At 43.2% G+C, this 13,466-nt stretch overlaps 1 protein-coding gene across 3 annotated transcripts in view; it reads left to right on the top strand.

Annotated features, from left to right (window-relative positions):
* rtkna (rhotekin a) overlaps positions 1 to 13,466 on the top strand; it is a 70,574-nt gene that overhangs the window by 41,107 nt on the left and 16,001 nt on the right. The window lies entirely within an intron of this gene.

The following is a 13,466-nucleotide window of genomic DNA, read 5'->3' as shown; positions in this document are numbered from 1 at the left end:
TATCTCTCAGGTCTGCATACCTGATTGAACCTGATCAGGGTCAGTTTTGAATCAATATTGATATATTGATGAATTCGGCTTGCTTCTCATTCAACCAGCGGATTTAGTTATTGAACATTTCAACTTTTAGATTTGGTGAAATAACAGACGAACCTGTTCTAAAATGCGAATTAACCGGAGGAAGTTGTTTAGTTGGGTAATAAGATCTATGCCGAATTAAAGAGTGGTACCTAATGATTAGTAAGATATATTGTTTCCTGTTCTACAAGTAATAACGTCGACTAATTATTAAGATTTTTGCTCAAATTTCAAAATGTTAAAGGGAGTTTGGTTACAGTACATCTCAAAGTGTGCCAGTTGTCTTATGACAGTTAGGTGGGCCATTTTACATAAGGGGACAGGCAGAGTTGCATTAATTACATTTCCTGTTGGCATGATAACACATTTAATAGCAGTCACAAATAATTCTTTTATTTCTTTGTTGTGTCTTAAATAACTGTTTGGCTCTCTGTGTGCTGCGGGTGGGAATAGTAACTCTTATTTTAATATTGTCTGGCTGCACTGTGACATATTACTCAGCCTCTCAGAGCTGGAACAATGTGACAACTGTGGGATATTACTGCAGTAATGACTTACATCTCCCAGTCGTCAACCTTTCCCCTGTCTTATGAATAAATCTTTCCTAAACGCCTTGAATTGGCAGCGCAAAAATAGCCACACTTTAACTGAATACTTGAGAAGAAAACACATTTGCAGGTGTTAATTTTTTTGGTTTTCATTGCTTCTTTCCACACCAGTGAATAATTAAAATACAGATTTTTCTTTTTGGCTCTGAGGATGCCAGTCCACACAGTGACATGTCTGTCATGCATTCATTTTTCTGTTGCAAGAAGCAGTAAGTCTTTCATTTAAACACACGCACACGCTGAGCCACAAAAAAGAAAGGTCATGCTATCCCCCTGAGTGTGTGTGACAGGCAGTCATTCCAGTTCCTTGGGCTTGGGCACATTTGACCGACAGGCTGGTAGCTCTGACCACTTCCTATAATCAACTTTTCTATCACCACCGAAACTCGATCCACACTCAGATTAAGCAGACTACTGGCTGCATCTGTGTCTGTTGATTGCCTTCTCTTTACTTAATGACAGGCTGCTTCCTGGTGCAAGAGAGAGTGGAAGAGAGAGCTTGATGTTTAGATTTTGGACTCATGTTGATGCAAAAGGTCACCTGCATTAACATCAGTCAGAGATTGAAAGAGCAAGACAGATGTGATCTTTCCATTCCTGGAATACAGCCTGCCCCTCTCTGTGTGTTTGTCTCTATGTACATGTGCATACAGAGATCAAAGCATGTGTTGTGTGTTCATTTTGTAGTGTCACATCTCTTATCATTAGTCCTGAAAAGGTCACATCCTCAGTATGACTGCACAGCATCCTAAAGACGCAGTCTTCCTCATGCTGTTTATGCAATGATTCGCTGCATGCATCTCAACCGTTTTCTCCTCGATGCATTTCGGCTTGTGCTTTTCATTGCGTTTGCAATTATACAAGAGGGGGCTGGTAGTAAGCATCCTGTGTCAGTTCGCTGGCCATGGAATCCTTTGGCCCTTGTCTCCCAATCAATAACCACTTACTGCAGAGGAGCTTTCTGCAGTCAAGTCTCTGTCCGTCCACCCTGACTTCTGTCTCTCTCCTTTCTCTGTCTGTCAAGATTTGTATCTTGAATGTCTCCTCTGCTTGTATCTGTCTGTCTCTCCACCTTTTCCTCTCCCCAGCTTTCATTCACCTCTGCAGTCACCGGTGTGTGTGTTTCTTGCTCTGTGCTGCTGTGTTTCTGCAGTAGAGGTCATTCTGTCTTCTATGCTGATATTGGCCATTGCTTTTTCCCAGGAGGCGGCTGCGGGAACTGAGATAGGTAGGACTTCCTCAACCCTGAGAAACACAGAGGGGACTGCAGCCCATTACTCTGAGTACTGTTCGGCATGGCAGCAGCTGCGAGGGGGGGGGGGAATTGGACTGTTTTGTGTCTCCTTGAGCCAGTTGTCTTACGAATAGTGTGAAAAATGAGCCACTTAAACCCTGCGCCACCAAAATATTGCCTCTCCGCCCACTCGATTATAGATCTTTTAACTTTAGCATATACACTCCTCCTCTCTCTGGAGGTTTCTTACTTTTTCACAGCCTCTCTTGCCCTCTTCTGCTTTAGGTTCCTGGCTTCATGACTCAAATAGACACTAAAAAACAAAGCCAAAAACTGCCCTGACATGCCAGAGCAGAGCTCTCTTGGTACTGTCCTGCCCTATTTTTCTTTCTCCTTTTAGAAGCAAGTGTTGTGGGCAGAGCCCTCGATGGGTTTGTCCTGACACGAGTGCCTCAAAAAGAAAAGAGAGTGAGAGACAGATGTGAAGGGAGCGAGGGTATGTCTGTGTATTGTAAGAATCAAACATGTATAATCATGCAGCAGGAGACTGACTGGTTTGGCCCCATGATGCCGATTCAGTGGATGAGGAGAGGAGTGATGGACAAGACAGTCAGATAAACAGACAGACAGACAATTAGAGAGGAGTGATGACCTGACGATGCAGAGGGAGATTGTGTAGGGATGGATGGTCATGGAGGAGAGGGCTCAGTCGCACAGACAGATAATCAGACAAGCAGCTAATGCAGAACTGCTGGTGCTGGCAGCGAATCACAATCAGACCCGGTCCACGTCTATCTGTCATGTCTGTCTGAGGGAGCAGATGCTGAGCTGTCAGTCATTTACACAGCGCCGTTTGACAGGCTGTTTGATACGTGCTACCTGTTCTGTGTGTGTGTGCGGGCAGGCTTTTATTTCCCACTGCATACACGCTGCCAATCCATGATTAAGTTATGTTTGTTTAGTGGAATTGCTCTCATGTTGCAGATATAAGGGATGGACAATCACACACACTCAGTAGATCTGTGGAGAACTAACATAATGGATAATCCATCCAGGCTTCCCTTTCTCCTGCTCCCATGGCCCTCTGATGAAATGCTGGCATGGCCGTATAGAATCGATAATAATAATATCAAAAAATGCAGCTGTACACTGACTCACACACACACACACACACACACACACACACACACACACACACACACACACACACACACACACCATGCTGCACATAAGACTGCTCATTGGGGTTGGATGTTGCAGACAGAGAGGATTGTGTCTGAAGCCTGTGTGTGACAGAGGACACAAAATAGCTCATGGAGTCGCACAGCCAGAGAACGTGACAGGGATGCGGGACACAGTGTGTGCGTGACTCATCCAACGCTCTGCTGCTGAACTGCAACAATAAAAATATACATACAGACATACACAAACACATTTATCGGCCACATCATTAGGTGCTCTTGCACAATCTAAAGTGTCTCTGACGGTGTCAATCAAAACTGGACGTTATTTTCAGGCTTCTAAAGGCAGAAGTTATGACAGAGCTGTTATTGTGCTGGATCACACTAGATCAGGACTGCAATTTGTTGATAAAGGTAAATCATCCTCATAATGAAGTGTTGTTGTGCTGTCCTGGCTGACAAATCTCGTTCCCCAGATGTAAGAAAATATGTTTTGTTTGGGACAGACCCCAACAAATGTCACATCATTATGTTTGTATTAGTTTTTCAGTGTAAATGAAAATTGTGACGCAACAATAATTCACACTAATCGTGAATCATAATCAATTTAAAATAATCACAATGTGATTTATTTTTTATTTTTTTTATATCATGCAGACCTACATTAGATTGTGCAAGTGTAGCAAATGAAGTGGCTGGTGAGTGTGTTTACCATGATTTATTTACATAGACTCACTGAAGTAGAGCCTCCATAAATAAATACCACAGAGCAGTGAGTGACCATCAGACCTCTGTTCTGCATTTGTTCCACACTGGAAAAACTTGACCAATACGGGCCAGTTCTGATATTTTTAGACTGACTTGTTTGGCTAATAATAATAATATTTACTCTTTTATTTTCTGTGTTGAAAAGCTATTTGAATCAACTTCTGAACCTACGTGCGACAGTGATCCTCTCTCAGTTCAAACAGTACAGAGACAATTCAATTTCACTGTAGCTTTATGGGCCCTGAGACGCCAGGCTGACGCTCAGCCAGTGTTGGCGCCGTCTGTAATTGTCTGTAGGCCAAGTTTTTGCGGTGTGTCCAGCACTGTCGGCACTTGTTGGTGGTTTTTCGGCTGATTGAGCATGTCTAATATGCAGAGCCCGCCTGTGAGAGAGATCAGTCTAAGTTCAGCTAAGTGTATCCGTGCACAAGAAGAGAAACAGAAAAAGAGAAAGAAAGCTCCTGGAGCCTGTCGCTTTAGTATCCATGATTTTACCAATAGTAGTGTGGTTTCTCCTTATTTATCAAACATATTCTCGATTAGAAATGGCTATGAGTGGTGTGAGAATGATTGGCAAACAATGTGTCATAACAATGGTTTGTAAATCCGCAGTCCTAAGTCTTCCAGACTACCGTCACCTGGTGTATGGGAAGTAATTTCCTCTCATGTAGATGCAGAACGTAAGAGCTAGTTGGCTGTCAGATGTAGTCTTTGCGGTGTGTTCAAGTACCGCTTTTCAGCCAAGACACAGGAGACGTGGAGGAACTGCCATAGATTAGATGACTGCAGGCTAATATGGATATCCATATTTAATGACAGGCCATTATTGGTACTATTTATCAATTTCACAGACATTAAACATGCTTCAATATTGTCTCTTAATGGCCAGAATGTGTGTTATATTCATGTTTATATATCCTGTGTAGATGAAGGCATTTGCTCTGATTCCCTCTCACTGTTCCCCACAGACAGAAGCAGGAAAGACAAATGGGGTTCCCGTCGCCTAGTAATGTAATACCATGTGAGAGCTAGCCTAGCTCTGTTCATGGTACATTTACATGTCAGCAGATAGAGGCTGTGCATTGTTCTGTTGTAGCTGAATAAATATTATGTTGAACTGGTGTGTGTCTGTGCAGTGTCAGGGTTGTAGATAAGTGGTGCAGTAAATGAGGGTGCCGGAGTTTTAAAGTTTTCTGCTAGTTTGTGTGCGTTTATGTAAATGTTGATCCTCCCCAATCTGTTGAAGTTGTTCTGGAGGGCAGAGATAAGGACCATGCGCAGACATTCACGCACACACTTGCACGCTCACACTTTCTGCAATTAATTCTTCTCGCCCCTCAATCTCGGTCGCCCTTATTCGCTTCCTCGCCTTCCCAAACTCATTTTCTCACTGTCTCACGCACATTCTTTTACACACATGTATGCATAACACGTTCACACAGAGACCTAAAGGGTTAATGTAAGCCATTAGTAACCAGAGCAGGCTGTAAGTGCTGTGAAGTGGCAGAAGGGTGGAACCAAAGTGACAGACTTAGGGACTGTGAGTGGATCTCACCTTACATGTGTTCCCTCTGACATTAATATGACGGTCATTAATCAAGGCAATGAAACAAACACTAGTTTTATTATCCTGTGATAGCAGCACTCCTCAGATCTTAATTCATGGTGGCTATTAATTAATGGCATACCGCAAGGCTGTAAAGCTGTCCTCCTTCACAAAAACGCAGTGTGTTTTACATTTCAGGTCCACTGGGTTTCTCATTTAGCCCCATAAGTCTGCATTTTTTTGCTGACCAATGGATATGGATATTCACACGGCGGCCATTTTCCTCTGAAGTCACGCTCAGGGTGGGAAGCTCAAATGCTGTCACTGAAGTCGTATAAACTTAGGGGAATCTGACATATTGTTTTTAGTTCACCGTTTCCCGATTTGCATCGGGCCATTTTCAAGGTAAAACAACATAGCTGAACTATCATGTTAGCTTGGAAGAGGTTGGATGCTAACATTAGCTGTAGTCTAATGAAAGCTAATGGGTTAGCGACCATGTGGAGGGACACCAGCCATATTTCAAGGAAAAACAACATATTTCATAACCCATTAGCTTCCATTAGACAATAGCTGACATAAGCATTCAACCACCTCCAGCTAACATTTCCATTTGATAGTGTTTCAAGACACAAGGCATAATTTCATTTTAATATATCAGCCCACAACTCGAACACATTTATTCAAGCCAGGAAGGAAAACATACCAAATGGCAATGTTAGCTAGAAAGTGGTAACGGAAGCTAATGGGTTAGCAAATATGTTGTTTTTCCTTGAAATATGACCTTATGTCTCCACTTTTTCTCTATCCATTGCCTTTTCAGTTGCTGCTCAATCATTAAGCGGTGAAATGATAACGAGTTGTCAGATTCTATACATTTATAGGGCTTACCACCCAGCACACAGGATGACAATTTAGCCTCCCACCCAGACTGCAATGACAGAGAAAATGCCATGAAAAACATCACGAGCATGGTCTATTGAGGGTACAAATGCTGTAATTTCTAAAATCATCCGGACTGTTAGAACTGTGAAATAAGTGGCTTTCATTATAAGCTATAATCCCTCAACTCATCCACACCCATCCTCAGCCACACACTCCATCTGAGCCTCATCTGTCCCTTTCTTAGCTGTTTTTACCCTCAGGGCAGAAGGAGCAAGGGTCAGTTTAGTCATATCCGGCTTTGCTTTAGCTCAGCTCAGGAGTCCTGCAGCTTCATGAATATTATAATGAATCACATTCACTTCAGGCCTCTCGCTGGTCAACAGTGATTCAAGGACACAGATACAGTACGCACAGCTTCAACCATACCTGGTGTCTGCTGCCTTTTTATTGTCTTTCTCTGTCCTGTGCTGCTGCAAAACTCACCTCCCCTTCAACAAATCTCACGTGGGGGCAGCACATGTTATTATATATACACATGTGGCCGTATATTCTAAATAAGGCAACAGTGATAAATAATGGAGAGTGATAAAAGCGGCTTTGACTACAGAGCTCTTGGCTCGGAATGGGACTCAAAGAGAGCACACCGAATACAAAAGCTAGATGGAGGAGGGAGATTACCTTCATTTACATGGATCGCAGTATCCCAGTATTGGTTAAGACAAAAGACAACATTTCTGATTACTTTAACCGCTATAATGCCCAAGTTGTTGTAAGCGTAATTGAATTGTGGACCATTCCAGGGGAGAGGAGAGAAGATAAGCAGAGAGAATGGTGGACACACAGTATAAATATAGAGTGGGGACCATCTGTGTGCTTACAGGGTATAAATACCTCGCTGCCAGTCAAAAAACTATTGGCACGACAAGCTATCACTGCAAAATTGACGCTTTTATTCAGTTTAAATAAATAAGCTGCAACATCCATATGGGACATATAATGAGTTTCACATTCAGGCTAACATTTTTTGGTATAAAATGTTTTTAAAGGGCCCAAACTTAAATGCCAAGGCAAGAAAAGCAAACATAAATCTTAAATCTCTTCTTCCTCCTCGCCTCAAGTTTATTGGCAGCTGGCAAACAACAAAACCATATGGTTAGCAGAGGGGATGGATATGTAAGATTGTATGTTAGGATTTTATGAAAGCTCTGTTTTGACCGTGCTACTCTGCAAGACGTGAGTTTAAAGAGCGCATTTGAATGTGAAAGGAAGGCTTACACTGAAAGGAATAATGCATTTCCAGATTTATCCACATTAATATGGTCTTAACCCCACATGCTCTGCACTTATCTGCACCTCTCAATGTGCGTCTGCCGCACAGCAAAGAGAGCAGAGGTAAAAGACAACAGGGAGGAGAGTTTGGCAGGCTTAAATGCTAGTTAGGCCGGCTGAGCTAATTAGCCCCGATTTCCTCATCCTGATTCAGACGTGGAGGAAAGCCTGGGATTACTGAGTCGAGCATTGTGTGCGCATCGCTGAAATTGTGTCAGGCTGTTGCAACTGTTCATCAGCTGGGTGGGGGGTTTGGGTGCGCTTATATGCAAAAGTCAACTAATGAGAGCTTTACAAATGTGGTACAGTGAGTCACACAGCAAGTGTTAGAATGGGTTTGTGGTGGTGAGATAACCGGTCAACCCTCACCCCACTGAGGATGAAAAGAAGCTTAAAAGTAGAGAACTCAGCAGGGATGCCACTCTCCTGCGGTAAACTGTGGCACTGTGACCTCTTGTCCTCGACTCACTCCCACCGTTTGACCCTTCAGCAGTTCCTCGACTGGTCATTTTTCTACACTCACTAAAAAACACTGGGGAAAAATTGACTGAGATCAATAGAACACCGACACAAGGATACAAGTTATAAAAACAACAGCCAACAGATGGGTTGTTTTGATCCAGTGACCCAACAGTAATGTAAAAATAACACCAACACTGGTTCAAATCATCCTGTGAATACGGGGTCAAGTTCACCCAGTATTGGGTCGGCGCTATAGTGGCCGCACACTGAGCCAGTTTTTAAGCCAGTGTTTTATTGGAAAGATGAGGCCTCTCAGGATGTCTCCGAGGTGGGACGCTGTGTGGCTGGGTGGTTTGTGTAAGGTCAAAGTGACCATAGACTGACTGAGTGAACGGCCAACTGAAATGCAACTGGGGGGGAACTGAACAGTAAGGGCACGCCGATGCATTAGTTCTTTCAGGTGACATCTGGGCTTTTAGCAGATACCGTTTTTTTAATAGCAATACATTTAAGTGCAATGGAGTCAGTACACTTCTAAGATCTCCAAATGTACAAGCAACACACTGAATAAGTGCAAAAGACACAGAATATGATACAGTACAAAGTAGAAGACGAGACAGACTGATCACGGCTGGAAGTTCTCCAAAGGTCTCCTTAAAAATATCCATTGGTGTCACGCTTACAAATGTTGAAATGCAGGCTCAAACTTATGTGGCTGGTCATCTGTCCCCTCCACCTCGTGATATAAAAGTCAAGTCTTGACATGTAATTTGAACGTGATATCACACGCTGCTGTGGAAATGTCAATATGATGAGCCTATGAAGCGTAGGTACACATCAGTGGTTTTCACAAATCCAGAATGTTATCCTGGTGGCTGGGCTGAGTAATTAAATACTTATTTTAAATACGTTTCAGAGAAATACAGCCCATCTTTGATCCTTCTCATACATCTGTTGTCCTAATTGAAGGGTTCCATTGTAAGAGGAAAACAATAATTTGTCACAAGCGTTTTGTGTCCTCTATACTCTTATTTAAGGGTTTAGATATTGCTCATTTACCCTGTCAAATACACAACCAGTTATGTGACACTGTGAGCCAGTCACAGGCAAAGATGTGAACAAGACCTAAACATTTCAGCATGCCAGCCTGGACACATGTCAGGAGAATAAGTCCGAGGCTCGTCGTTGTGTCCTCCTCCTCCTCCTTGTTTACCCGAGGTGTAAGGAAACACATCATACTGACAGCTGTCAGTCACCATGACATTTGCGCACACACGCTGAGGATCTTGGAAGAATCAAATTATTTATTTTTTTTGTTGTTCACTAGAAAGAGTTGTGCTGCACACTCCGCCCCTCCCCTCACAGGCATATCAGCGTAAGCGATAAGTGACACAGCCAACTTCCCTTCACAGACTAACACCTCCCTCAACAGGAAGAGAAAGAACAGGCTGTAACGACATGTGAAAATTTCCAGCACACAGTGGATTACGATGTCCCATCAGTCCGGTTTTGCCTCATATGTATCTTTTAATGTGATTAAAGCTCCTTTACTCCGGCTCCCTGCTTAGGGATGACCTCGCAAGGTGTTCTGACTAAGAGAGATCAGAGCAGTCTTTGATCAAAGACCTGCTTCATACTCGTTCCTGTTCTAAAACCCTCCTCTCTTCTTTCTCGCTTACATGTCTAATCAGTTAATGACAGTATCAACTTGTATAATAGTCTGTAGTTCTAGGCCAGCATTGCCTCTGCCAGTAAGTTCACTGATGAGGTTACAATATTGCTGTGTGTGTGTGTTTCTTAATTCATTAATTGCCTCCAGCAGCCCCCAGACGGTCCAGTGTGCCAACTACTCTCATTAGGGTTTCTCCATTACTGTTTGCTTGGAGAAAAGGAAGCTGTTTGGCGACAAGTCTCTGTCTCCTTTTCTCATCCGGAGCTGTGGATTCTTCACTTTAGAGCTGTGAAACACACAAAACAATGCCAGAAATGCTCACGGACACAATTATCAGCATCAAATTTCTTGCAAATTTCTCGCTGCTTTTTTCAGCCTTTTACGGTCTGTTTAGATCCTTGAAGAGCTTTTGTTGTTCTTGAGAGGATTTACAATCTGGCTTATTATCTTTGAGCATTATTTTGTGTTTTGAACGCAGTCCAGTTCGTTCCCCCTGGTCCTCTTAGAGGTGAGATGGAATAAGAACAGGAGGGGGCTCTGCTTATTAGTGTTTTTCGGCTGCTGTTTCTGCTCATAATAACAACCCTGCAGGTTGGTTGAATGTATACCTTTTTTTTCCACAGCCCGCAGTTATTTATGAGCCTCCCTTTCACAAATCTATACTCTCCAGGCCTGTTAGATATACACTGAGAGACCACACACACAGGTGCTCTCACACTTCCTATATGTTTTCTTCAAATGATTCTGCAGTTTGCCTGCTGCCTCTCCCAGATCCCGCTATGCTACTGTATGATAATGCAGACCCGGTGTATTAGGCTGAGTGTGCACAGCCGTGTAAGAGCCATCAAGCTTTAGTGTGCCTATAAATTGCTGAAGTGATCACTGCTTGGCAGACTCTAAGCTCCCTGTGCTCTCTTGTCGTAGCTCTAAACAATTTGTTTTATAGCTTGAAATTCACTCCACTGTTGCTCTCCTTAAGGGCGAGCAGCCAAAAAAACAAATGCACTTGCAAGCACAAAGTGCACACAACAAATATGCACCGATTCACTTGCATGCACTCTGCATACAGAGGCATATTCCATCACCTCCAGCATGCACATAAAACATGATTTGCACTCACTACGGCCGGGCAGTGTATAGGTATTATATTGTTATCGTGATATGAGACTATATGTTGTATATATTTCGATTTTTGCTATCGTTATATCTTGATATGGCATGAGTGCTGTCTTTTCCTGGATTTAAACGAGACATATTGTGCTTTTTCATTGTTTTCCATCCCTCAGTGTTTGAATAGGTTCTTGTGCATGTAAAAGGCCTTGAAAGTAAAAAATCCCAGAGAGTGAAGTTTTTATTATCAAGAAGTAAATGATGTCATTTTCTGAACTTACCTGACTGATCTACTTGTTCTACTTCATTTGCCAGATTTAAAGTGACATTATGTAGGAACTGGCATTGCGTGAATATGTTACAATATTATCAGATGTAATATCAGATGAGCTAACTAGCTAATAGATGCTTCAGTTAGCAGCAGGTAGCCGTTACTTTAGCAGCAAGTAAAGCTATCCGTCCGTTGGGAAATTCTGTCTTTTTACAGAGAGTCGAGACAGAGCAGCAACATCAGGGGGAAAATATGATCCAACTTCACTGACAAAGTTGGTATTGTGTGACATAGTGCTGTAAAGCATGACACACTTCTCCCTGGAGAGGGTACAAAACGCAAATACAAGCAATTAATACGCAGACCTGGACTGACAGAAACTGCATTCACTCGAAAATATCAATATATATATTGTGTATCCTGATATAGCCTGGAAATATTGCTTCACTACTTCAAGGCCGCATCGCCCAGCCCTCACAATCATGGATGCATGCTATTCCTCTCTTTAGCACTTTCTGTTCTGACTCCACCCATGGTGTTCTGGGGCCCAGCTGCATTGAAACACTGCTTTTGTGCGAGAACAGCTGGCTGCAAAGTCATTTGGACACATGCTCGCACACACCAGCACATGTGGGCAAGCACTCGAAGATACACACATACTTTTCCATGCAAGCCAGAGCTGAAACAGTCTCTATTGTCAGCGAATAATTGAATGCATAAGCTATCGGGAGGGGAGGGGGTGGGGGTTTACAGTGTTCCAGCTATAAGGGCCAGTTGGTCTGCTGTTGAAACTCTATAGCAATCACCTCAATAATGACATCAGCATGTTGGCACCTAGGCCGGGGTACACAGACGTATTTGGCCATATGAGAGGGCCCCTGGAGTGTGTGTGTGTGTGTGTTAAGTGTGTCCTGGCACTGAACAGACTGAGACTGCTTTGTAGCCAGCTTCACTGTCAGAAAGGCAAATGCAAACCCTCCACCCAGTTACTGTTTCCCTCCCTCCTCCTCTCCGTCTTTCATGACCAGTACCCAACCAGTTCCTTCACTGTTGTTGTGCCCCGGCTTCCCAGCAGCAGCTGGAGTCTGTGACTCTGTAGGGATGTTGTTTGGTGAATGGGACCATTGTTTTTGAGTGTTTTGGGTTTGGTTTGTCTGTTTTCTGTTCTCTCCTAATCTGACTTCAGGCTATGTGTTCGTAAATCTTTGTTCATGTTAGCACTTACTGCACTTAATGTGTGCTTTGCTGTGTCTCAGTATATTGACATGTGTTGTGTGTTACTGCCATTCTGCTAATTCGATTTCCTCCCCGAGACGTCAGCAATTCACTCACCACACCATTTCATCCATTCATGTGTATTCTATCCATTATCCTTTCTGTGTCATCCTTCCAGCTCTTTCTCCACTCTACTCGTCTTCGTTCTCACTTTTCATTTTCTCTCGTTTTCCAACCCTCTCTCTGGTAATTTGCCATTGATTTTTTCCTCTCTCTCTTCATTTATCTCTTACTCTTTCTTGCACTCTTAACCGCTCCCTCCAGCCTTAACTGCTCGGGGTGTGGGAGAGGAAGAGGGTGAGCATGAGGGAAAGTAGCGGAAGAGGGTGGAGAGGAAGGCGAGGCACATACTTGTGGCTGGCTAATTGAAAGCCAGCAGTTCGGTCAGTGCAGTCCCGATTTATGGGAGTGGTCAGGGATCTGCGATTCTTGGTTATGTTTGTGTATGTGAAACAGAGACATGACGCATTTGTGTCAGTGTTCACGTCTGTGACGGTTAAGAATTACAGATTGTGCAGGATTTGACTGTGTGTGCTTGTTTTTGTGTGTGAATGAGTAATCGACACTTTTGCCTTTTCGTCTGTGTGCGTCTTTGTTTTGGTCCTGCTGTTTTTAGTCTCCACTGTTGTCCTCTCACTCTGTCTGCCTCTTTTCACTCTGTCTGTCCAAACAGCTTTTGTTTTGACTGCTGTGGCATCTTGTCTGTTCACAAAGAGAAAAATTCAGAGTCAACAATGAAGAATAGGTGGCAAGGTTTTATAGTGGTTAGAGAACCCAGGCTTTAACAATTCCAGCAATCCTTTCCATCACCTCTGACCTCCTTTATATATGAAGACAAACAGGAGATTCTCTACTTGTCTGTTGTGCAAGTGTTTTAGATGTGCAGCTTATTATTGTGCACGTGCTGGTGCTGCAGTAAAACCTAAGAATTGGTTTATTCTAACAAGACTTTGACTCTACAGCCATGATGTGCTGTCTGAGGCCCTACTGTGGCCCAAACAGCAGAGTTTCGTACTAAAAGCAATCAGCATGCCAACATGCTCATAA

Source organism: Pagrus pagrus (assembly GCF_965226575.1).
Source record: "Pagrus pagrus genome assembly, chromosome: 8".
Taxonomy (NCBI): domain Eukaryota; kingdom Metazoa; phylum Chordata; class Actinopteri; order Spariformes; family Sparidae; genus Pagrus; species Pagrus pagrus.
Note: the sequence above shows the minus strand (reverse complement) of the source record. Positions and strands in the feature narration are given on the sequence as shown.